At 39.3% G+C, this 26,793-nt stretch overlaps 1 long non-coding RNA gene across 2 annotated transcripts in view; it reads left to right on the top strand.

Moving 5' to 3' along the window:
- The first annotated feature begins 1,745 nt into the window (after window positions 1-1,745).
- Window positions 1,746-26,793, top strand: part of LOC102478193 (uncharacterized) — a 44,418-nt gene continuing 19,370 nt past the window's right edge. For both annotated transcript variants that reach the window (XR_003550477.1, XR_003550476.1), the window contains exon 1: window positions 1,746-1,904. This is a non-coding gene — a long non-coding RNA (uncharacterized LOC102478193). The remainder of the gene's footprint in view (window positions 1,905-26,793) is intronic.

Genomic DNA, 26,793 nt, shown 5'->3' with positions numbered 1-26,793 from the left:
GAGAGAAAGAGAAAGAGGAAGGAAGGAAGGAAGGAAGGAAGGAAGGAAGGAAGGAAGGAAGGAAGGAAGGAAGGAAGGGAGGGAGGGAGGGAAGGAGGAAGGAAGGGAGGGAGGAAGGAAGGAAGGAAGGGAGGGAGGAAGGAAGGAAGGAAGGAAAGAGAGAGAAAAATCAGCCCTCTAGGGGTGAATGCCTACACTGCAATCCCTTCTTCATTCTTCACTCAGGATTTTGGGCAGGCACGCTTGCCCAGTATGTTTTTTAAGTCATCAGGTCCAGGACTTGAACTGCGAAGTCAGCCATGTGGGGTCCAACCCTCTTAAATACTACACCACTGGCTGGTCCCTGTTTGTTCTTATTGCAAGAATAAATGTATTTAACGTGATTTCCCATCTTAGAATCCACTCTCAGGGCCAGTAGGTGGCATATTGGTTAAAGCACTGGACTTCTACATGACCAATATGGTATGAGTCCTGAACCTGGCAACTTAAAATCATGCCAGGCAATTGTGCATGTGTGCCCAAAATCCTTGGAGGAAAATGGAGGAGGGAGATTGTGACATGGCCATACCTCCTTGAGGAAGAAGAGTGATTTCTAGCTTTCTCTCTCACTGTTTCTCTGTGTGTGTGTCTCTTTTCATGGAGTGCACGTCCTCTATAACAAAAAGTGTAAAACACTAAAAACTAAAAAAAAAAAAAAAACACTGTCTTCAGCATAAGGCATTCTTTTGTTTTTTTAATTTACTCTCATCAGTGAGAGATAGAGAGATAGGGAGAGAGAACCCCCCAATGGTTATACTATAATCTCTTCTCCATTTTTATTCCTCCTTTTGGATTTTTGGGCTCACATAACATAAGCACACAGTGTGTTTTACAAGCTACTGAGGCTGAGAGTTGACCTACACAACCAGTCATATAGAATTGGTTCCCTTCACCACTGGCCACCAGGCTGGCCCAGTATAGGGATTTTATTTTCTCGTTTTTATGTTGGCCCATGAGATCAACAAGATCATTAACAAAAATAACACTAGAAGCATACACAGTAGAAATAGAGGAAGGAGCATTAAAAATGACATGGTATATAAAAATAAGAGGAAAAACTGGAACAGATTGACCACCATTATTGGAATATATTTGGTAGATAGATGCTTCTAGCATTAAATCCCGAAGGAGCCCTTATTACACAATTTGCCATTAATGTTCAAGTTATTTTAAATTCAGATTTTCTTTAAACATTTCTACTGATCTTCCCTTTTTAGTCTCCAAGCCTTGTTCCTCTCCATTACCCCCTTCCCGATCCAGATACAGTTTTTTTCTTTAAAAATTTTTTAAAAATTTTTTGCAAGCGAACTGTCAAAGAGTTGACACTTGGCATGTGGTGATTCAAAAAATACACTGTCCCTTCTCACCACCCCTGATGTCTTTATCTGACAAAATCCATATGCTGTGCGATCACCATGGCAACTAAGTAGGGTTGTAATTGCAACCCCAGAAAGCTAATTTTTTCACTCAAATTGTGGCATACGTTTAACCTGTCTGAAGTTTCAACAAACCATTTCTTAATGACAAGTGTTTTGAAAGGTCTAATTTAGTCTGTTTGTTTGAAGGCACATTTCTTCCCTTTTTTAACTTAATAAACTGGCTCTCAAAAAGAGAGAAGGAGAAGCTGCAATATTGTCTGACCTTACCTTACAACATTATACCTAATCATTTTATGGCAATAAAATCGGAATGTGTGACTCTTTCTGCAGAGTACACAGACATCAGTGTCCTCCGCCCACACAGGAGATTCAAACAAAGCTCGGTGGAGACACAACAGTAGAGACAGAAGGTCTTAAGGTCCAGGTTCCAAACTCTAGTCTTCTCCCCACCATCAAGAAAATGCTGCCTTTCCTGTGATCAATGATGTGAGTATTCAGGCTAGAAAACTGTTAATTTAGTTTCTCATTTAACACATTTTAGCTTAGGTTAAATTTTTCTTCTTTGCTTCGTTTTCATAGTAACTTCTAAAGTGGTTACATTTTATTTTTCTGAACTTTTGGATAGCTATATGGACTCGATCTTCAAGTTTCTCTGGGATATGAGAGTCATAAAGTGTCTAGGAGCAAACTTTAAGACTCTAGTTCTGGCCTGGTCAAAAATGATAGGTATGACCCTCCGGAGTCTATGCTAAAGTTCCCCCATATCTTCATGGTGTTGAATGGAATCCAAAAGACTTGGATTATGGTTCTGGGTCAATTAGTTTTGAGTGGTGTGACTGTACCTTGGCAAAGCACAATCCCAAGGCTTGACAGTACGAGCTATGTGTAGCCTTGAGTCCAGGCCCATGCAGGTCTGCATGAAAGACATGGGAGTCATCTGACATGAACCTGTCTGCTTGAGGGGCCTATCTATTATCCTTTCCAGGGAAAAACCTCAACCTAAAAGAAGGGAAAATGAGACAAGCCAGTATGGTCCAATGAACAAAGCATCAACAAGGAGGGGAGAGGATATCTGGAATACAATATACCACGCAATGCACAGCCCATCCCCCCAAACACATCCCCATTTAAGGCATGTGAGGACCCCATCACAGGATACTGGAGAGTAGAGACTTTGCCCAAGGAAAAAAAAACAAAAACAAAAAAAACAGATATATTCTGGGTTGACCATACCTCCTGATTTCTCTGGAATGAGCTTGGTTTACATACCCATTGTCTTGGCATGATTATTAATAGCACTGTTCTTTCATTATCAAAAGTGCCCTGGGGGCCAGCAGGTGGCCTGGTGATAATGGAGCTAGACTGTCATATGGCCAACTGCAGTTCAAGTCCTGGACCTGGCAGCTTACTTTTCACTTTCCCTCTCTCTCTCTTTGTCTCTCTCTGGTGAGTGCATATGCCCTATACCAAAAACTAAAATATAATCATAATAATAAATTAAATAAATAATTACTTTTTAAAAGTGACCTGATTTGGTTATTAAAATATGTGGTGGCCTGCTTTATGATATTTCTGTAAATAGAAGAAAGTCAGGAGGTGCTGTTGCTTTGTAGGGTGTGTGACCAATGTGCTGGACATGAACGGAGGGATCCTTCCCTGCTGAAGTGATTGCTGGAGCCTGAAATGAGCACAGCGTGCTGGGTGGAGAACAGGAGTGACTCCCACTGGGAACACGTAGAACTGTGAACTGGCAGCACCAAGCGAATCATCGCACTTAGCAGGATGGAAGCCAAGGAGACTGGCCATGATAGGGGAGACCAAAAAGCCTGTGCTTGGGAGACTTTCCTAAGTCCCCCTATAAGCCCCTGGGTGTAGGAAGACACTGGGTAGAGGCAGAAATGTTGTTACTGTAAAGTGCTGAGATTGTTGACTACATCACTCCTAGTTCAGGAAGACTTTGGGCTCATTCCTTCAGGTCTTCAGGCAAATGAAGAGACAATGTAGGAATAACATAGGAGCCATGGAAAGGGCTTCATGTCATTCTTGCACTTCCAGATAATGCTCCCAGTCGTGGTCCTTCACCTAGTCCACACTAAGCTCATTCTAGGTTGCCTGTCCTTTCTGCCTACCAGTTCCTGAGGATTCCTCCGGTAGCTGCTCTTCTTCTCCCCTCCAAAACTCCTGCCTACAAACCCAGTGACAGCTCAGGTTTAGAGGAAACAATTTCCCTTTCCTCCTCCTGGTTTCTTTTCATCTAGACATTCTGTCTAAGCTCAGAAATGTATTTTCCCTATTACTTTATATTTGATTAACAAAGGCCAGAAAGGTGTGCAAATTCTGGGCACACTTTCCCTCTTTGTCTGTCTCTTCTCTCTCTCTCTCTCTCTCTCTCTCTCTCTCTCTCACCAGAGAAAGCCAAAGAGCCAAAAAGAGAGAGAGGAAGAAAGAATCGCCCAGTGGGGATCTGGGCACACTCTCAACCACTGTCATAGCTCCTGAAAACACAGAGCCAACTTCCTGTTTGAATGACAAAAAGAGAAATGGAAAATTACAAAGAGAAAATAATCATTTTCATTGGTTTTCTGTTGCTGCTGTAACAAATTATAAGCCAAGTGGATTAAAACAACACAAATGTATTATCTCACAGTCCTATAGGTCAGAAGTCTGAGTAGGATTAGATAGTTCCTCTGGTTTGGGGATCACAAGGCCAAAATCAAGCTTTTGGCCATCCTGAGCTCTCTTACTTGGAGCCTCTTGGGTATAGCTAGGGAGGATGTACTTCTAGGCTCATTTGGGCTGTTGTAAATTATAGGTTCCCGTTTCCTTCCTAGCTATTGGAGAGACATCCTCTTTAGCTTCTCATAGCTGATTGCATTCCCTGGTTCATGGTCCTTGTGATAGTTAATTTCATGGGTCAACTTAACTGACGATGAGTGTCCAAATATTTGGCCAAACATTATCCTAAGTGTTGCTTTTTCTTTTCTTTTTTCTTTTTTTTTCTTTTTTTAGAGAGAGAGATTTTTTTGCCATAGAGCACATGCACTTACTAGAGAGTCAGAGAGACAGACAGAAAGCAAAAAATCACTCCCTGTGGGGGGATGAGTAATGTTGCAATTTCTTGTCCTCCATTCTCCTCTCAGGATTTTGGACATGCATGCACACATACATGGCAGAAGTTCAAGCTGCCAGGTCCGGGACTTGAACCATGGTTGAACACACCATTTATGCCATCTGCTGATCCTGTACCCTAGTGTTTCTGCCAGGGTATTTTAGATGAGATTAACACTAGTTGGTAGATTTACCAAGTAAAGCAGATTGCCCTTCCTAATGTGGTAGGCTTCATCCCATTATTTGAAAGCCTAAATAGAACAAGAAGTTAAACCCTCCACAAAGTGAGAGAATTTATCCTCCTTGACTGCCTTCAAACTGGGGCTTAGACTTTTTCCTGCCTGTGGACTCATACTGAAATATTGGCTCTTCCTGGATCTCAAGTTTGCTGGCCACTGGACTGAAACTACACCACGATCTCAAGTTTGCTGGCCACTGGACTGAAACCACAGACCCAGTGGTTCTTCTGGAGTCATTGACTCACCCTGTAGGTCTTGGGATTTGTCAACCTTATAACAAATACCTTTCTGTATGTATATACATTCCATTGGTTCTGTTCTAGAGAACACCAGTAGAGCCACTTCCATCATCAAAGCTAGCAACAGTGGGACAAGTCCTTCTTACATGTTGAATCTCTTTCACTTTCTTTTCTGATGCATCTTCTGCTTACAAATGAAGAAAAAACAAACAAACAAACAAACAAAAAACCCTCCTTTTAAAGACTTATGTTATTAGATTGGGTTCTTCCAGAGGTCTCCTTATTTTAAGGCCTAGAACCATCATTTCATCTACAAAGACTTTTTCACTATGTTCTAGACCATAACAATGGCATATCACCAGAGAATGGGAACCACAGGAGCCAAAATTCTGACTACCCACAGACTTTATGTCTCCAAAGAGGGCCCAGCCACACTACTCCCCTTGTACTCCCTTTCCAACCTCAGCTACAGAGGGAGGGGACCCTGAAAAAACAAAGAAATGTCAGCTGGAAAATGTCCAAAGTGTATGCTGAGGTAAGGATCAAATGAAGATGTGAAAGTTTTCAATGGAGAGCGTTATAACTTTGCAGGCAAAACAGGTAATATAAATCCATTTTCCTACAGCCTTTATCCAATGCTTGCATAATCCCTTCTCAAAGGCGGCCACAGCAGGCTCCAGGCAATCCCAGATGCTGTAGAGAACAACCAAGGGCAAAACCATGGGTGTGAGATGTAGAGGAGACATGTTAGAAATGAGAGTGAAGGACATCACACTCTGTCCCTGCTTGAAAAGGGCCAGCCCAGGACAAGAAGATAGATGGGGCCAGCAGATAGCATAGCAGTTATGTCACTGGACTCCCACATGGCCAACCATGGTTCGAGCCCTGGATCTGGCACTTGAAAATAACACCAGACACATGTGCCCGCTTGCTCACACCCCAGGAGAAGAATGGAAGAATGGAGAAAGGATTGCTGTGTGGCTATCTCCCCTGGGTGATTTCTCACTTTCCTCTCACTATCTGTCACCAGCAAGCACATGGCCCCTAAGGCAAAAACCTCTAAAAAAAAGAAAAAAAAAATGGTAAGATAAAGCAGAGGAATCAAAAGCCAGACAGACAGAAAAGAAAAAAAAAAAAAAAAAAAAAAAAAAAAAAAAAAAAAAAGATCACCTGACTTAGATGGAAAGGAAGTTCATAGAGTCTTTGACATTATTCACCCATCCATTCATTCAGGTAATTGTAGATGCTCACACAGGGTTATCCTTTCCCTGTGTCTTTGGGAATTACTGACCTGGCTGGACAGGGTGCCCTCGACTGCCTTAAAGCCTCTGAGCCAAGTCTTCATGAGACAGGGAGGGTAAAAGAGAAGAAAGGATCAACAACCTCCACATTCTTTAACTTGAATTGAGTACATAAATTAGAAGCTTAAAAGTGGAGGTCAAGGTGGGCTCAGGACGGTTATTACAATTTCATTTTCAATGTTCTATCTGGTATTACAAAGTTGTCTTTGTAGGAAAGAAAGCAATTCATGTTTCATATCAGCTGTCATTATAAAAGAAGTCACAGCTACAAGTCTAGACTTTTATGATTATTTCACAAGGACTTGTCCTTATGAAATAATCATTGCTTTATGCCAGCTATAGTTTATTGATCTGCTGCGTGCCTGCAATTATTTAGATAGGGGAAATAAGGCTTTCTTCTCTTTCCAGAAGACAGAGAAAAAGTGTCCCAGACTCCTGAGACCGTAATAAGCCTCCGATATTGGAAACATATTATACTTACATTTTTCATTTATTAAGATCAGTTTAAAATATGCTCCATACTCAAAAGTTTTTACTACCCACCCCATTAAAAAAAAAAAGAATTTTTCTACTTCAATTGTCAGTTGTTTTGTTTCCACAAAATAAGAAAGAAAAAGGAGAGGGGAAAGGAATGGGGGGAGGAAAAGGAGGAACAGGAGGGGAGAAAAGAGGGCAAAGAAAAAGGAGAAGAGGGGAGGGGAAGAAAGAAAGGAAGAAAGAGGGTGGAGGAGAGGAAATTCTTTACAGTTATTGGGTTTTATAGTTCTCCTATGGGCATGTAGCTCATATGAGGAAGTACAGGGGTTAAAATATTTATGACAAGAACCGTGGGGTCACCAACTAGTGAACGCTGGCCTGGAGGAAGAATCCTGATGTTCTCTGGCCTTAGGCTTTAATGGTCCTTTTATGATTCATTGTCTAAGAACCAAATAATTTTGGGGGTTGTTCATGGCAGATGTCCCGGCTATATGTCATTTTTATATGCTACAAAAATCACTTCTTTCTACCTCCCTTACAGATGGAAATGTTAAGTGTAGCTCTCAGGTGCTAATGTACTACATCTGTTAATATTGATAGGAAAGCGTGCCCTTCGTGACTCAGTGTTAACCTTTAATGTTTATTTTATTACTTATGCAAGAAAATTCAGTGAGCCCTATCCCCTCTTGGTGAGAGTCGGTTGCATTATTCTTTGCTTGGCCTTCTAAATACCCTGTTGTCAGACAGGGTACCCCATCCTCCTGGGGTGTGAAAAGAAACCCTGTTTGAAGACTGCCTCTCTGCAACAAGCCTATGTTGACTGGCTTATCCCCCATGCTTTCCCCAACATTATACTTTGCCCAAATTAAATTTTTAAATATGCTTTTTGCCCCATATGGGTGTCCCTTTTCTTTGGTTGTTTGCTGGAACAGAACCTTAAAACTGTTACCCTTTCAATGTCTCCCAGTGTGTCTGCAGAGGTTTTTAGTGTGTGTGTGTGTGTGTGTGTGTGTGTGTGTGTTAGTATGTTTCTTTTTTATTACTTTTTCTATACATTCAATCACTATATATCATTTAGAGTATAAAGAAACTTGACCCAGCATGATATAGACCTCAGCCCAGCCCAGTTGAGAATACTTTACATATCATCATCAACAGGAAATAAACCATATCAGAGATTTTTTATACATTGAATAAAAAGTCTTCCCCAAGGGCCAGCAGGTAGGTAGTTAAGGCACTGAATTCCCACATGGCCAACCACAAATTGAGTCCTAAACTCAGCAGCTTTGAAATCATGCCAGATATGTATGCGTGCATGCCTAAAATCCCAAGAGGAGGGACCAGCAGTTGGCATAATAGCTATGTCGTTAGACTCCCATGTAGTCAACCATGGTTTAAGTCCTGAACCCCGTGGCTTAAACTCATGCCAGGCATGTGTGCATGCATATCCAAGATCCCAAGAGAAGAATGGAGAAGGGATTGCAGCATGATCATCCCAACTGGGGGTGATTTCTTTCTGTCTCTCTGTCTCTTTCTGTCTCTCTGGTGAGTGCATGCACCCTATAGCAAAAAATATCTCCAAAAAAAATCCCAAGAGGAGAAGGGAGGAGAGGGGATTGCAACAAGACCATCCCCCACTGGGGAGTGTTTTCTCACTTTCCCTCTCTGCATGTCTCTCTGGTGAACACGTGAACTCTATGGCAAAACCTAAAAAGAAAAAAAAAGCAAAAGAAGTCTTTCCCCACCCAGGCCAGAAAAATTATTTTGTATGTCATGTTTTAAAAGTTTTACAATTTGGCATTCATTAAAATATGCTCTACATTCAACATTTTTATTACTTACCTTCCATTAAGAATGTTTTCTACTTTTCAATTGTCACCTAAAATTGATTCTTATTTATGGTGTGAGATAAGGACCTAATTTCCTTTTTTAAAAAATTTATTCCTTTATTTCTTCTGAGAGAGAAAGAAACAACATCCCCAACAGGTGCTCATGCCACAGTCCACCCCAGCTTCAGCCAGCTATGATCATGGGCATGTGTGTGGTAGGTGACCTCAGATATGGACCTGAGACCTTCCCATGTGGCTTCAGTCTTGCAGGATATCGTGCTACCAGACAGCTGGCCACTGCAGCTGGCCTAGTTCCATTTTGTAAGTGTTAGTCCCAGACTATGAAAAAGGCATACTTCCCCCACTGGCAACCTGAGTTCTGACATCACTCATGTCTCCCATTTGGGTGCTCCCAAACCGCAGTCTTAATCCATAAGTCTCATGGTTATCCTGATTTCTGGTAGACTGAGTTTCCCATTACTTGTTTTCTCTTTTGAAGAAATATATTGAGTGTTCTTTATCCCTGTGGCTCCATATACATTGCAGAATCAGTTTATGTGTTTCACCAATACAAAAAAAAAAAAAAAAGACAAACCAGACAATATCTGCTAGTGTTTTAGCTGGAATTTTAATTGGAATCAAATTAATAGATCAATTTGTTCCAAATTCCCCTCATTATAATTTTGAATCATCCTCTCTCTGAACATGAGCTATCTTTTTGAGAAGGTAAATTTTTAAAGTTTTTCAACAAAGTTTTAATTTTATTTTTCAGACATTTATATGTTGATACTATTATACTATCTCTTGCGATTAAATTTTCTGATGCATAGAAAAAAATACAATTTAAATGTTTATCTACACAACTCTAAAGAACCCAACTTATCCCTAAGAGTCACATCCCTTTCTTAATAACTATAGTACTTTATCTGTGAATTCTCTGGGATGTTTTGATTCAGACCATCTTATCATCAGCTGTGAATGCAGTTTTATTTCTTCCTTTCTAATCCTTTCAATTCTTCACTTACCTTAATGTGCTGCTTCTGCTTTCAGTACTACATGTAATAGAAGGTAACGTGGGCATTTTCTGATGTTTTTCAACTTTTTTTGTTACTATTACCAAACACCATGTGTGCTCACCAGAAAGAGGGAACAAGGAAGAAAACACCTCCCGGTGGGACATGGTCATGCAGCAATCCCTTTCCTCCATTTTTCCCTCCCATCAGTAATATGGACACGTATGTACACATGCCTGGTGTGTTTTTCAAGCTGCCAGGGCTGGGATTTGAACTGCAGTCAGCCATATGAGATTCAGCTGCCAATGCAGAGAGCACTTAATCATTGTGCTACAGCCCCACTCAATGTTTTTAATCCTACAGAGCATATTTTTAGTGTATTACATTGAGTATGATGTTTAATTACTTTTTATAGCTATACACTTTTAGTTTTATTTCTGTCCTTATTTTGCTAAAATTTGAATGTTATCCAGTTCTTTCTTAGGAAAGGATTGGGATCATCATGTCGTTTTTCTTCTTTGATTTGCTAATGTAGTAAAGCGTATTCATAGATCATCTTGGGTTAAATTATCTTGGTGCACAAGGTAAATCCATCTTAGTCATCTTTTATATTCCTTCCTGGATTCAGTTTGCTAATATTTAGGATTTTTGTGTCTGTTTTGTATTAATTGGACTAGAAACTAAACTGCTATAAGATAGAGACCCAAAACATATAGCATACATAAGGTAGATAGTTACCTGGCCATAGTCGAGTAGTGAGTGGCTAGTGACTGGCAGGGCAGCTTTGATTCTGCCATTGACTCCACTCCATCACCCTACCTCGGCCCACTGGAAGAGGGCCAGAGTCCTGCACAATCCTCTCGAAATTATGAAGGGGGGGGGGTGGGCAGCAGGTGGCATGGTGTTTGGGTGTAATAGACTCCCACATGGCAGAGCTGGCAGCTTGCTTTCTCACTTTCTCTCTCCCTCTCTCTCTCTCTCTCTCTCTCTCTCTCTCTCTCTCACCCACTCTGCCCTTCTCTGGTCAAATTAAGAATGAATAGATAAATAGATAGAGTTAAATAAAATGATTCTTAAGAAAATATGACCCAGGAATATCCATTCATGTCTTATTCGCCCAGAGTTAATTCCAGGACTACAAATAGCTGCAAGAGAAACAGAAAAACATTTTCTCTGGCCACGTGGCCATGAATCTAGGTCATATGAATTTGTATTACTCTCTGCTTTCTATTACCAGCCCCATAATGCAGAAGCTAAGTGCTGTGAATAGGAAGCTGGATCCCATCAGGCCTACTGCAGCTCAACTCCTGGTCCAGCAGCTTGAGAAACACACTGGGTGCATGTCCATGTATGCTCAATTCCTGACAGGAAGAGGAAATGGAGGAACATGATTGTGGCATTACCACACTCCATTAGGGGGTGCCCTCTCTCTCTTTTGCTTGCTCTCTCTAGCATACGTGCCCTTTGGCAATTTAAAAAGATGAGAAAGAGAGATTTGAAGCTGGGAGACAGATAACAGTCTAATATGTAAATGATGATGAAAACAATGAGCTATAATTTTCTCTGTATATTGTCTTTCTGTCGGGTTTTGACATCAAGAGCTTTCTGTCTCTCTCGCTCTCTGTCTTTCTGGCGAGCGCACGCGCCCTATGGCAAAAACCTCTCAAAAAAAAAAAAAACAAAAAATAAAATTGGTAAACTTATGGGTAGTATATACCACCTGCTATTCTCTTTTAGAATTAATTTTATGTAATGATTTCAAATGCTTTATACATATGGCACTATTCAGTCTGCCTAGTAATTTTTGAGTCAAATTTTGCTGCAGTTTTAAAAATAATTTACCTATTAGCATTAAGCTATTAAAATAACTTCTTTCGATCTGTTGCAACATGTGAAGTTACCTCATCCTTTGCTTCTGAGTATAATTTAACTATCATTTATTCTCTTTCTCTATTTCTCCTACTTTTCTTTTAAATAATTTTGTAAATTTTATCCTTCTGTAAGGAATGACTTTTGTCTGTCTTAGCCTTCTTTGTTGTATGTTTGCTTTTTATTCCACTCAACTGTTCTCATTTCCTTCTTCTGTTTTGTTTGCTTTCCTTCTCTTGCTCTTCTACTGACTGCTTTTATATTACGATAATTTCTGGTTCACATATATTTGATGTGCATCTTTGTGAGGTGTAGCGTGGTTTTTCAAAGCATATATATAGTGCATATTAGACCAATCAAGGTTATGTATATATCCATCTTCTTCAAGATTGAACCTTACATCATGTTTCAGGCATTTGGTAAAAGTCCTACTTGTATATTTTTGCTATAGGGCGCATGCGCTCGCCAGACAGACTGAGAGAGACAGAGAGACAGAAAGCAAGAAATCACCCCCCAGGGGGGATGGTCACACCGTAATCCCTTCTCCTCCATTCTCCTCTCGGGATCTTGGGCATGCACGCACACGCACCCGGCGTGAGTTTTAACCCACCGGGTCCAGGACGTGAACCGCGGTCGACTACATGGGAGTCCAGCGACATAGCCATTACGCTAACTGCTGGTCCCAAAAGTCCTACTTGAATATTTTTGGGGAGTGTGTTTTGATTTATCCACATTTTTACTCTACTATAGTACCATTCCATAATCACTTCCTCTTATATGCATCCATTATTATGTCTATTAAAAAAGAAATTCTCCCAAACCTACCCCCCATCTCAACCTCCTGTGCAGTTTCTGGTACCTGCCATTGCTGTTTTTGAGAGCTTCAGTTTCCATGACAAAGTGCAGACATTTGGTAAATGTTAAGTGAATACATGAAGTATTTGGTCATTGGAAAAAAATCATGATACATTTTTGCATAGAAAAAATGCATTATGACTGTTCCAATGACCCAATATTTGTTTTTCGTAGTCTGACTCATTTCATATAGTATTATATCATCCAGGTTTGTCTATTTTGTGTCAGATTACAGAATTTTGTTGATCTTTATGGCTGAGCAGTATTGTGCTATCTATTCATCAGTTGTTGGCACCAACATTGATTCTGTTACTTAGTTTTTGTGAATAATGCTTCTATAAATGTGGATGTACATATGTTTTTCTGACAGAGTGATTCGTATCTTTGGAGTATATACCCCTAACCAATGCAATAGATGGAAGAAGACAGTAAAAAAGCGTCCAAATGGGAATGGAAGAAGTTAAGTAATCACTATCTGCAGTCAACGTGATTATATACATAGAAAACCCTAAAGACTCCACCCAAAACTCTTAAGCAAGCTAAACAAATTCAGGAAAGTCACAGGATACAAAATCAACATACAAAAATCTTGTACTGACTTCTTAAGAAAGATGCTTAAGTCATTCATCAAGCATTGTTTTAGTGGCATCCCTATGTGGTAATATTCAGTGTCATTATAGTTTTTTAGTTTTTAATTTTTTTACTTTTTATTTTTTGGAGAGATTTTCGCTATAGGGCGCATGCGCTCGCCAGACAGACAGAGAGAGACATAGAGAGAGAAAGCGAGAAATCACCCCCCCAGGGGGGATGGTCACACCGCAATCCCTTCTCCTCCATTCTCTTCTCGGGATCTTGGGCATGCACGCACATGCGCCCGGCGTGAGTTTTAAGCCACCAGGTCCGGGACACAAACCACAGTCGACTACGTGGGAGTCCAGTGACATAGCCATTATGCTTACTGCTGATTCCCAGTGTCATTATAGTTTTGTCCTCATATTTTCTCATTTTTATCATTATTTCTTTTTTAACTCTTTAGTTTTTTAGAAGTAAAATGCTTCCATAGAAGCAAAATTCAAAATAGAAGATATAGTGCACTATCTCTTATATAAGAAGAAGTTAGGTGGTGGGGGAATAACATTTCTCATACTTTGCTTGTGTAGTTTTTGCTTTTGTATGCATGTTAATATTTTACATGTTAAGAATACAATCAATTAGTGTTTTTGACTGAATATCCTCTGTCTTGGACAAGGTTGTGGTGCAATAACTTCAGTAAGTCTAGAATTCTTTTTATAGACTTTTTTGTGCTGATATAAAAAAAGCAATTTTAAAATAATTGAGATGAATTATAGCAGTGGTCCCCAACCTTTCTTGGCACCAGAGACTAGTTTGTGGAAGACGGTATTTCCAGAGTGTGATGAGGAGAGATGGAGAGGATTGTTCCAAATGATTTGCTTGCTTTTTTGTGCACTTTATTTCTATTATTATTATATTTTAATATATAATAAAATGATTATACAACTTGCCATAATGTGGTATTTACAACTGCTTCCCAGGGCTAGCATCAGTGCCTCAGCTCCACCTCAGATCATTAGGCATTACATTCTCATAAGGAGCTTACACCCTAAATCCCTCACAGTTCACAATAGGGTTCACGCTCCTTTGAGAATCTAATGATGTTGTTGATCTGACACAAGGAGGAGTTCAGGTAGTAATTTATGCAATGGGGAGTGGCTGTAAATACAGATGAAGCTTTGCTTATTTACCTGCTGCTCACCTCCTGCTATGTGGCCTAGTTCCTAACAGACCACAAACTAGTACTGGTCCATGGCCTGGAGGTTGGGGACCCTTGTATTATAGGATCCAACAAGTGAGTAAGGTGTTGACGTTGTTGGAAGTCAGGTTTATCACTATGAAAATACTAATGGGATGAAAGAGGGCAGGAAATAAACCCTGGGGCCAGCAGGTAGCATGGTTCTTAAGGCACTGGAGTCCCACATGAACAATTATGGTTCAAGTTCTGGACCTGGTGGCTTGCTTTCTCACTTTGTCTCTTTTTCTTTCTCTCTCTCCCCCTCTCCCTTCCTCCCTCTCTTCCTTCCTCCTCCCTCTCTCTCTGGTGAGCACACGTGATCCCTTCTCCTTCATTCTCTTCTCGGGATCTTGGGCATGCACGCACATTGCGCCCGGCGTGAGTTTTAAGCCACCGGGTCCGGGACACAAACCACAGTCGACTACGTGGGAGTCCAGTGACATAGCCATTATGCTTACTGCTGATTCCCAGTGTCATTATAGTTTTGTCCTCATATTTTCTCATTTTTATCATTATTTCTTTTTTAACTCTTTAGTTTTTTAGAAGTAAAATGCTTCCATAGAAGCAAAATTCAAAATAGAAGATATAGTGCACTATCTCTTATATAAGAAGAAGTTAGGTGGTGGGGGAATAACATTTCTCATACTTTGCTTGTGTAGTTTTTGCTTTTGTATGCATGTTAATATTTTACATGTTAAGAATACAATCAATTAGTGTTTTTGACTGAATATCCTCTGTCTTGGACAAGGTTGTGGTGCAATAACTTCAGTAAGTCTAGAATTCTTTTTATAGACTTTTTTGTGCTGATATAAAAAAAGCAATTTTAAAATAATTGAGATGAATTATAGCAGTGGTCCCCAACCTTTCTTGGCACCAGAGACTAGTTTGTGGAAGACGGTATTTCCAGAGTGTGATGAGGAGAGATGGAGAGGATTGTTCCAAATGATTTGAGCGCTTTTTTGTGCACTTTATTTCTATTATTATTATATTTTAATATATAATAAAATGATTATACAACTTGCCATAATGTGGTATTTACAACTGCTTCCCAGGGCTAGCATCAGTGCCTCAGCTCCACCTCAGATCATTAGGCATTACATTCTCATAAGGAGCTTACACCCTAAATCCCTCACAGTTCACAATAGGGTTCACGCTCCTTTGAGAATCTAATGATGTTGTTGATCTGACACAAGGAGGAGTTCAGGTAGTAATTTATGCAATGGGGAGTGGCTGTAAATACAGATGAAGCTTTGCTTATTTACCTGCTGCTCACCTCCTGCTATGTGGCCTAGTTCCTAACAGACCACAAACTAGTACTGGTCCATGGCCTGGAGGTTGGGGACCCTTGTATTATAGGATCCAACAAGTGAGTAAGGTGTTGACGTTGTTGGAAGTCAGGTTTATCACTATGAAAATACTAATGGGATGAAAGAGGGCAGGAAATAAACCCTGGGGCCAGCAGGTAGCATGGTTCTTAAGGCACTGGAGTCCCACATGAACAATTATGGTTCAAGTTCTGGACCTGGTGGCTTGCTTTCTCACTTTGTCTCTTTTTCTTTCTCTCTCTCCCCCTCTCCCTTCCTCCCTCTCTTCCTTCCTCCTCCCTCTCTCTCTGGTGAGCACACGTGCCCTATATCAAATTTAAAAATAATAATAATAGTTAATTGATTAAATTAAATAAATATTTTTTTTAAAAAGCCTTGAAGGGATGGATTAGAATTGATATAATCAGTGTAAATATATAATTTCCATAATATGCATATCTCTGTATATAATTCACATAATATGAACATGTGCATACATGTATATATGAACATAGATACGTATTTGCCTCTGTGTATATATATATGTATTTGTGTGTGCAAGTGTGTGAAGATATTTTCTAGTACCATTCACTGAAAACTTCTAAAAGAAAAACACACCATATATGAAAACTTTGGAACTAAGTTTTTAATTTTGAAGCCATTGTGTCATTTCTAGAAGTTATATTTCATTCTTTTTCAAATATTTGGTCTTTCTTTTCAAAATCCCTTGCTCTTTTTATTATTTTTTTAATTGTTGGGACTTTTTTTATATTAAACATAACTATTTTATTTTATGTGATTAAGAATTCTAAGAGCTAAAAACTTGCAGGTCTTATTTTACTATCTGTTCTTTTTGAATGCTTGCACTCTTGATACTCTGTTTTGTGATATTTTTTTCAGTCTCAAGATGGGAGTGTAATTTCTAGTTCACCCTTATACTAAGCCCATTGACCATTCAGGTGTCTCCTTCTGTGGGATTTCCTATAGACCACACAGAGCGGGCAGTCTCTGGCTTTCTTTGTCTCTTGCTCTGTATGTTTCATTAGATTGTGAAACTGATGTTCGCATTCATTGCGATGGTAAGTGCCCTCAAAGTCAAAGCCACCTTCACTGCTTGGCTTACTTCTTTATGTTCCTGCTTCCACTTGGTTTTGGTCTCTCAGTCATAAACTAGTTTTAGTATTTTATTTTGAATTTTTAGTTGATTTTAGCAGGATGGATAGTCAAAATATCTGACCACCACACTGCTTGAAACTTCTAGAAGTCTCCTACATATATTTTAAACAACTTTATGTTTGTGGTGTATATGTTATCTCATTTTTAAGAACCTAAAACAAAAAGATAGACTATCACTTAATATAATATTTGCATGTCACCTATGTAGGAATACTAGTTGCAATACCAAGGCTATCATCCATGTCTCCTGACCTCTGCTCTAGAGTCTTTCTGTGATTGAGTTACAGTGGGGATAAGAAAGTGGTAAAGAGTGTTAATCCAGGTACTGATATTTAATGTCCTGTTATAATGGAGTTTGTGAACATAACCTTTCTTGGATATGTAGATACACTTCTGCCCTTGTACAACTTCTTTTCCCTTGAAACACTCAGACCCAATCCTCATTCTGAGTACATTCCTAAAACAAACACTAAGCCTGAGAAATTCACCAAAACCCAGTTTTACAAATGCACACAGATGGATTCTGTCAAATATAATACTTACTTAGACTCAAGAGATAGAAGGAGCAACAGGGAAGCAAGGCCACCCCACCTGAGCTGATGACCAAAGACCCCCACCCAGCCTGCAGTGGGAAAGGAAGGGCTTCTCCAGCCTTCAAGAACTACCACTTCATTCCTGTAGTCTCATTGATAGAAGGCAGGAGTTTACAGCCTATCCCATACTGCCTCTACCCTGACCCTCACCTATTGAGGAGCAACAGGGAAGCAAGGCCACTCGGCCTGAGTTGATAACCAAAGACCTCCAACCTAGCCTACAGTGGGAAATGGGGGGCTCCTCCAACCACATGCTGTGTGTTGTGCATTGTGTGCAAACTGAACTACCACCTCACATAATACCTGTCCATTTAAGTGTCTTGCCACATTGGGAACAGAGGTTCAAATATATAGGAACCAAATACCTGAAGACAGTGAGACTTTGGAGGAAGTCTCTCACTACACTCTGTCCAAGCAATAAAAAGAGATAAGCTCTCCTCTGAAAATATGAACCTAAAACTCCCACTGTGGATACCACACTCCCTCCTGCAACAGAGGAGAAAAACTGGCACAGAGTTAACTCACACCATAGGAAAGTACACATAGTTACAGAAACCTACTGAAAAGAAGTAGGAAGAAGTGAGTTTATCACCAGATGACTAAAATTTAAAAGAGTCCCAAGAAATAGGAGAAAATCAGAAAATACCTCCCCTTCAAAGGAATATATTAACTTCTCACCAACAATGGATATAACACAAGAGATCACAAAACTGTCAGAAAAAGAATTCAGAATATTCGTCATAACAAAACTCAATGAGATGCAAGAGAAAACAGACAACCAGCTCCAGGAGATGAGAAAATCATTCCGTGACTTCAAAGAGGAACTCCATAGACAGGCACTCTGGAAAAGAATCAAACAAAACTTCTGGAGATAAAGACTACAATACAGGAAATCAAATCCTCCCTCAAAAGTATTAATAGCAGATTAGACCACGCAGAAGAAAGAATATCTGCCCTAGAAGACAAAACTGATAGTTTTGAAGTGATTGAAGAGTGGAAGAATAACCATTAAAAATGATGACAGTATAAGGGAAATCCTAGACACCATTAAGCAGCAAAATTATCTACGTAATGGTTATTCCACAAGCCAAAGAGACAGGTAAAAGGATAGAAAATGTTTTCCATGACATATTGTATTAGCTGAAAACTTTCCAAATTCAGAGATGCATATGGATCCAAATCCAGGAAATACAAAGAACATCAAATAGATTTAATATAAAAAGATCCTCTCCAAGGCACATCAACACCAAATTGGTAAAACATTAAAGACAAATGCTAAAGATCACAGGAGAGAAATGCCAAGTTTCCTACAAAGTTTACCCCATTAGACAAACATCAGATCTCTCAAGTGGAACAATGCAGACAAGGAAAGAATAGGAAGATATATTTAAAACTGTGAAAGAAAGATAATTTCAACCAAGAATACTATACTCCGCAAAATTATCTTTCAAATGGGAAGGAGAAACAATGTCATCCCCAGATAAACAAATGCTGAATGAATTTACCAAGACTAGGCCAGTCTACACCAAGAAAAAAAAAAAAAAGATAAATAGAAGTAAGACAACACAAAACAATTAGGAAGAAGAAAAAAAAGATGACAAAATGACAGGAATATGTCCACATATATTGATAGTAACATTGAATGTCAATGGATTAAATTTCCCAAGTAAGAGCCCAAGTAAGAAAAAGAAATGAACCTCATTAGCAAAGGCATACATAGACTCCATATTTTGCAGTGTAGTATTTGTAGTTTCATCAGTTTGTTGAGCAGCTGTGTACGCAGGAATGTACTTTGAATCCAGTTTTCAATGATCAAAGACAACAGTAGTTTTTTGAAGGCGTGAACCAAATGATGATCACATGGAAGGAAGCTACCTTATTATAGGAGTATATACTACAGATTTCCCATCTTTAGTTTCTCAGAAGAGCTAAGGATTATTTGAACTGTTAAATTTTTGCATACCTCTGTGACACCCCCACCCATTTAACCAAAGTGTTAATCGAGACGGTGTCAACTATTTTATTTTCTAGTAAGCAATAAACATGATAAAAACAAACAAACAAACTAAAACAAAATAGAGCTTTCTAAGTGAGAGAGTCTGCATGCTAAAAATTGAAATTCAACTATTTTGCACGCAAGCAAGTTTAAGTACAAATTCACCAATTATTTAATAGACAATGGTCACAATAGGTTTTATGTTGTATTTATATATTATTATAAACATCATTGATCATATAAAACTAGGAAAGAGAAGAAATGTCCAAAATGTTGCATATAGCTGAGTCTTTCTTTGGAATGAATTTAAAGAAGGTTGATATGCAGAACTTTGTAAAGCCAACAGGTGGTGTGATGGTTAAGGTGCTGGACTCCCATTTGGCTGACTGTGGTTCAAGTCCCAGACCTGACAGCTTGCTTTCTCACTTTCTCTCTCCCTCTCTCTTGTGAGCACATGTGCCTTGTAGTAAATTAAATAATAGTAATAATAATAATAAATGAATAAAATTAAATGGATAATTCTTTATAAAAAATAACTTTGTAAAGCCTATAAATCACAAAACTGTCTTCTCTTTTAAATGTCTCTCCAATTTTTTTTGAGGACTTATTTCTTAATGCATGGTACAGTAATATGGTCTAACAAGCACTCATAGTAAGTGAGTAAGTTTTCTTTTTCAAAGTGCTTATACAAATATGTTTATTGAGGTATTATTCGTGATTGCTAAGACATGGAACCAACCCAAATGTCCACGAACAGATGAATGTATTGAAAAAGTGTGGCACATATTCTCCATGGAATACTATTCAGCCATTAAAAAACAAGACCCTGTAATTTGACAAAAAGTGGATGGATATGGAAAATTTATTGCTGAGTGAGTGAAGCAAGTCATGCTATGAAGGAAAGACATTGTATGTCTCCACTTAATATACTGACTATCCAAACTCTGTGGTAGAGAATAAAAGATTGGAGGGCATAAAAGCATTGAAAATAGTTAAGGATACTAAAATAGTGTGGAAGCAGAGTGGGAAAGGGGAATAATGTAGGGAAGAAAATTAGGGAGAAAAATAGAGAGGTAAGACATTTGTGGGACACAGAAATAAATGGTTTATTATCTGTTGATGATCATGTGTATAGTATTCTCAACTGGAATAGTCTGAGGTATATTTCATGCTGGGTAAATTCTCTTTACAAACTAAAGAATGTATAGTGATCGAATGTATAAAATAATAATAATAATAATAATAATAATTAAGTTTTATTTTCTGTCTCTTCCTAATGAGCTATTGTCATGTACAGCTTTACTTATCTCTAAATGGACCAATGATTAATACTACATGTTTTTTCATTTTATAAACTCTTGTGTCCCATAATTCTGTATATGGAAATTACAAACTCATCTTTCATTGACTATGTTAAGATTATCTTCATTTTCAAAAATACATCTTCATTAACTTATGAGCTTTTGTTGTCTATTTTAAATCACTTTGTTTTTAGAACTGTATTTTATAGTAAAGAACATCATTGACAATACAATATATACTTCCAAAATAACCAGTGGAGTGAATTTTTAATGTACACACATAATGTAATGTTGAGGGTTGAACATATGCATATGTTTATATCCTTTATTTGTTTATTACATATGATATACATACTTTTAAAAAGCATACTATAGCCTACAAAGATGTATAATGATTAGTAAATCATAAATCACAATAAATAAGTGAATTTTAAAAACTATATTGTACCCCATAAATGTATAAAATTATTTGCCAATTAAAAATAAATTTAAGGGACCAGCAGTTAGCGTGATGGCTATGTCGCTGGCCTCCCACGTAGTCGACCGCGGTTCGTGTCCTGGACCTGGTGGCATAAAACTCACGCTGGGCGCATGTGCATGCGTGCCCAAGATCCCAAGAGGAGAATGGAGGAGAAGGGATTGTGGCGTGGCCATCCCCCCAGGGGGTGATTTTTCGCTTTTGTCTCTCTGTCTCTCTCTGTCTGTCTGGTGAGTGCACGTGCCCTATAGCAAAAACCTCTCCCCTAAAAAATAAATAAATAAAAATAAATAAATTTAAAAATGAAATTAAGTACTTAGACTCTCTTTTTGGTCAAGTGACATATCTCAAGCATTAAATAATACATATATTAAATATTATTTCTTGAGGGTTTTACATGCAACATTGTCTTTAACAAATGTGTACTTTCCATTGAAAAATTGTATCATAGTTTGACCAGTGCTTCATTTGAGGACATTCCTGTTGCCTCCAATTCTTTCCTTTTGCAAACCGAGCCACTTATGAATGCCATCTTTACTTAATATCTTTAATCATTTGCTTAGAGTAAATTCTCAGAACTTGAATTGTGAGGTCATGGGGCATGCATATTTTTCAGGCTTGCTAGATCGTGCCCACATGGTTTCCAGAGGAGTTATGCCAATTTATTTTACTCCCATGGCCTGTGAGAGTACCGTGATAGAGGTGAGCTTTTAAAGGTGACATATTCAGAGCTGATCCTCTGATTAATGTCTAAGTAGAAAATAATGTCACCAGATATTTTATCCAGCCCTTCCCCCTCATATAAAATTTATGATTGGATTATGCCTATTAAAGAACCTACGAGATCTCCAGCTTCCTTCCCATGTTCCCTTCTCCTGAAAAATTTAATATCAGAGATTTACTGAAATTTTTCAAATTACTGACACATCTTTGCTTTGGCAAAATCTCAACCATCACATGCTGACTAGTTGTGTGGCATTTTTATAATCAATTTGAACTAAAGAGCAGTGTCACAATAAATAAACAGTTTTCCTATTGTTACCTCCTCGACTCAGTCTATTTGTCCACAGACCCACCAGTAGTAACTCTTGGTGAGTCCCCTGTCACTAATGTGAATTAGAAAAGGCTATAGCTTTTTTGACATGAATGCCAGTTGAATTTAGTCACATCAGAGTCCATTGATATGACTTCTGGCAGGTAACAGTGAAATATCGATGTTATAGGTCAGCTGCCGTGGTGGAGAAGCAGTGCAATACTTCATGATACTGTGGCCATATGAGAAGGTCCCAAGTTTGTCCCAAGGTATCCTTGAACACAGCAGGCATGTACATGCCTGTGATCCTAGGTGGCTGAGATGGAGTAGAATTGCAGTGTGAATCTCCTATTGGGGGTTCCTCTCTCTCTTTCTCTTTCACCCCTCATTTCCTCTCATGAAAGAAAGAAACTAAAAACAAAAAGAAATACTGATCTCATAAAGCCAACTAGTAGGTGTCTACACAGCATGGATTTTAATTGGTTTTCACTTAATTGGAGACAGAACCTTTGTTCATTTTGGTGTCCTAGGATTAAACCCCACTGCCTAGCTCCACCTGCTCTTGCCACTTTGCTGTGTAAAAAAGCAATCTGATGTAAGAGCTTTTGACCAGAGGGCAACAGACTAGCTAGTATATTCTAATAGTGACTATTTCTGTCTCACTGTGCATAGAGAGATATTTTTATACATGTAACTCCTTCACAAGGTAGCATCTTTTGGTTGTGCCGGGTGCACCTTCATCAGCTGGGAATTGAAATCCATTCATGACACTCCTGTTTGCAAACATCTGTTACCGAGAAAGTTCTAGTGCAAAGAGAGGAAAGGCCTGGCATGCTAAAGAGAGACTCAAACATAAGTTAACATCTGAAAATTGCAAGGGGCTGGCAATTGCCCAAAAGCTCCTTTTTCAAGGAAAGACTGGGACATTTGAATGCAGTGACAGTTTGAGTCATGACTGACCTTAGCAAAACTTAACTCTTCTCAAATTCTGGGTGTATTTTTCTGGTTGTTTGTGTTCATTTGGTTACAATAAGGACCTCTCACAGAGATTTTATGTTGGTTTCCCTTGTGGATTTGACACCGTAGAGGATATCGAATATAGATGGCATCAAACCCCTAAGAGCTGAGTCCGAGCAAGGAGGTAGAGGATCGCTCTTAATTTGGTATGACGCTCAGCACAGATTCACACATATCTTTGTGACCTGTAAAAATTAAGCAAAAAAAAAATGTGCACATAAGAAACAAGATTTTAGAGACTCTCTTTCTGTACATTTTTTAATCACCAGACAGTGCTAGAGCTTGCCAGAGAGAGATGGAGAGACAGAGGGGAAGAAAGCACCCTTCCAGTAGAGAATGGTTGTCCCATAATCCCTTCTCCATTTCTGTCCTGTCAGAATTTGGGACATACAAGCACACATGCCTAGTATGATTTTAAACTGCCAGGATCTGGATGTAAGCTGTGGTCAGTCATGTAGCATCTAGCACCTTCAACCACAAGATTCCAAGGCCAACTCTTGCATATTTGGGGGAGGGCAGAATCTTGCTATGCCCCCCCCCATAATGCATATGTGCTTGCCAGAAAGAGAGAGAAAGCATCCCTCTCGCAGTGGTGCAGGGTTATGCCACAGTCCTTTTTCTTCTGTTCCTCCTTCCCATCATGTTTGGGCATGCATTATGTGCACCCAGCATGTTTTTCAAGCAACAGGGGCCAGAATTTGAACCATCATTGGCCATGTGAGATCTAGTTCCCTTATCCACTGAACTATGAGGTCAACCTGGCCTATTATTTTTATAATGATATGTTTTTATTGTAGAATTGAAGACTATACAATTTTGTTGTTGTTACTTTTATTGCTTGAGAGCAATTGAATAGCTATAATTTTCAGGGCAAGCTTATAGTATCGATTTAAGTAATACTTGTTTCAAATGCAGATTTGAGGGTGCTGTCTCCCATCATTCTAATCTGGTATACCATGAGTGGAGTTTAGGAATCTACCGTTCCAACAAGCACTTCAGAAGATTTTAATTTAGGTGGTCGCCAGAAAAGAAAAATATTATTAAAAAATACATTTTTCATAAAAAAGATTTTAAAATTAAGAAAATAAGAATCAGTTTTGAAAAAACAAAAGAAGAATCTTGTTTTTATTTTTTTAAATAATAATGGGATGTGATTAGAGTATAATTCGTTAAGAAGCAAGGCAGATACACTGTGGAAAGTCTGGATGTGCCAGGACCCGGGGCCCTTCGAAGCCCACCCCTGTCTGAAACTCAGTGGTGACTTTACTGTCTCTGTCCCGCCTTGTGGCTTTTTTCCTACCCCTCTTAACAGAGGAGACATAGGTATTATGACTACCTGCCATTGGAAATACTGACTATAACGTAAAACAATCATGAGGCTGCTTTGGAAATCCAGACTGAAGTCATTACATTCATTCCACACTTAGAAAATACTCCTTTCCAATTTGTTGAATTTAATGTGCTATAATCACAGGTGTACCAGCTTTAAATGTAGACTCCAAACTAGATCACTGTAGCTTCTTAGAAGCATTGAAGGGTACTGCAAGGTCACAGTCACATTACACGTAAACTAACCCTGAAAGATACAATCTTAAAAGCTGCAAGTAAAAGAAATTTTACAGCTTTGCTTAGCAGTTGTGTGTTTCAGGGCTTGAAATCTTTCAACAGAAATCCTTCTGCATGTTTTATTCAAGCTGTCTATGCCATATTCAGAAAGCCTGTGCTTGAGAGAAGGAAACACTGCTCACTAAATTCACATGACTCTAAGTTTTTTCTTCTTGTTGTTGGTTGTTTTAATGCAAAATGTAAAACCATTTCCTTTGCCTTTTCACATAGCCCTCAAGAAACAGTTCCATCAATATTTTGCCCCTGCTTCTTTTCAATCTAATGTGATGGTGACAATGACTGTTACATATGGAATCTTTCCTTCAGCTTTGTTTCTATTGTCAAATATTGCTGTGTTTGGAAACCTTTAAAATAGCTACTAAATTTATCAGGGACTTTATTTATTAGTCTAGTAGTGTGACTGTCACTAGCCAACACCAGCCTATTTCAGCTTCCTGGTCCTCGTCTCCTTCGGATGAGGGACTTAAACTAGATACTTTTGTTCCTTTACGAGCTCCTGAAGTTGTTGATTACAGAGACCGGATGGGTTTAATCCAGGATAATTTTGTGGCAATAAAGGACTCTTTTGAAAAGAGCATTGTTACTTCCTTGCTCTTTTTTTGTCTTTTCTAAGGTAACATCTTTGTTCTGATATAACATCTCTTTTGATGATGATAGTCTGCTCAGAAAAAGAAAGGAGGAGAGGAAGGAGGGAGAAAGAGAAAAGACAGGAGAGAGAGAGAGACAGAAGAAGAAGGGAAAGATTGAGGAGGAACAGGAAAAAGAAGAATGGCAAGAAGGAAATAAAATAGTGGCCAAAACTAGTAGCAAGAAGCATTAGATACCACAGATGCACAGTTGAACATGATACCATGGGCAAGCCCTATAGCCTAGTGGTTAAGGGAGCCAGATCCCACATGGCCAACCACTGTTCGAATCCTGACCTTAGTGGCTTGAAAAACTTGCTGGGTATGTGTGAGTGCATGCCCAAAGTCTGACAGGTTGGAGAAATGGAAGAGAAGGTATTATAGCATGACCATTCCCCATGAGGTGGGGGTGGGGTGGGGGGGGGTTCTTTCTCTCCTTCTCTGTCTCCTTCTCACTCTTGCAAGTGCACGTACTCTCCAGCAATTAAAAAGAAAATGATACTTTGAGCTTGTTCGTGGTGCCTGAGCAACTCTCTCTGAGGGCCTAATAAAACATAATGTGGGGGCCAGCAGTTAGTGTAGTGGCTATGTCGCTGGACTCCCATGTAGTCGACCACAGTTCGAGTCCCAGACTCGGTGGCTAAAAACTCACACCAGGCGCATGTGCGTGCATGCCCAAGATCCTGAGAAGAGAATGGAGGAGACGAGATTGCAGCGTAGCCATCCCCCCTGGGGGGTGATTTCTCGCTTTCTGTCTCTCTGTCTCTTTTTGGCGAGCACACGCACCCTACAGAAAAAAAATAAATAAGAATGTGTTGAATCAAAGCGCACTAGGCTACTCATGATTTGGGGATGTTATTCACTGCCCTGATTTCTCCTAAGGTAAGATATTTGACAGGTGAATGCTATTTCTTTTGATGCTCCTTTATTCAGTATCCAATTTTATTTGTAAGTTTTAATATCATAGATGGTATTAATAGCCTGCTAAGATGTTTGTTCTTGTTACTGTTCCATCCTTCTTTATGAAGAGACTTGAGAGCTCTGTGGGAGGCTGTCTTGCAGGGTCATTTCTGTGTAGCTCTTGAAGACTGCATCTAGGCTTCAAGAATCTGAAGAAAGGGAACCAGCAGTTAGTGTAATGGCTATGTCGCTGGACTTCCATATTGTCGACGGCGGTTCGTGTCCCAGACCCGGTGGCTTAGAACTCACGCCGGGCGCATGTGCGTGCGTGCCCAAGATCCCGAGAGGAGAATGGAGGAGAAGGGATTGCGGCGTGACCATCCCCCCTGGGGAGTGATTTCTCGCTTTCTGTCTCTCTGTCTCTCTCTGTCTGTCTGGCGAGCGCACGCGCCCTATAGTGAAAACCTCTCCAAAAATAAAAAAAGAATCTGAAGAAATAGCTTCTGGTCCCTGTGCTCCTTATGGTGGGCAAACTGCAGACCACATGGACAGGAATGTCAGCAGATCTGAACAGTGTACATTCCT

This window comes from Tupaia chinensis, unplaced genomic scaffold (genome assembly GCF_000334495.1).
Source record: "Tupaia chinensis unplaced genomic scaffold, TupChi_1.0 Scaffold000427_1, whole genome shotgun sequence".
NCBI classification, from domain to species: Eukaryota; Metazoa; Chordata; class Mammalia; order Scandentia; family Tupaiidae; genus Tupaia; species Tupaia belangeri.
Note: the sequence above shows the minus strand (reverse complement) of the source record. Positions and strands in the feature narration are given on the sequence as shown.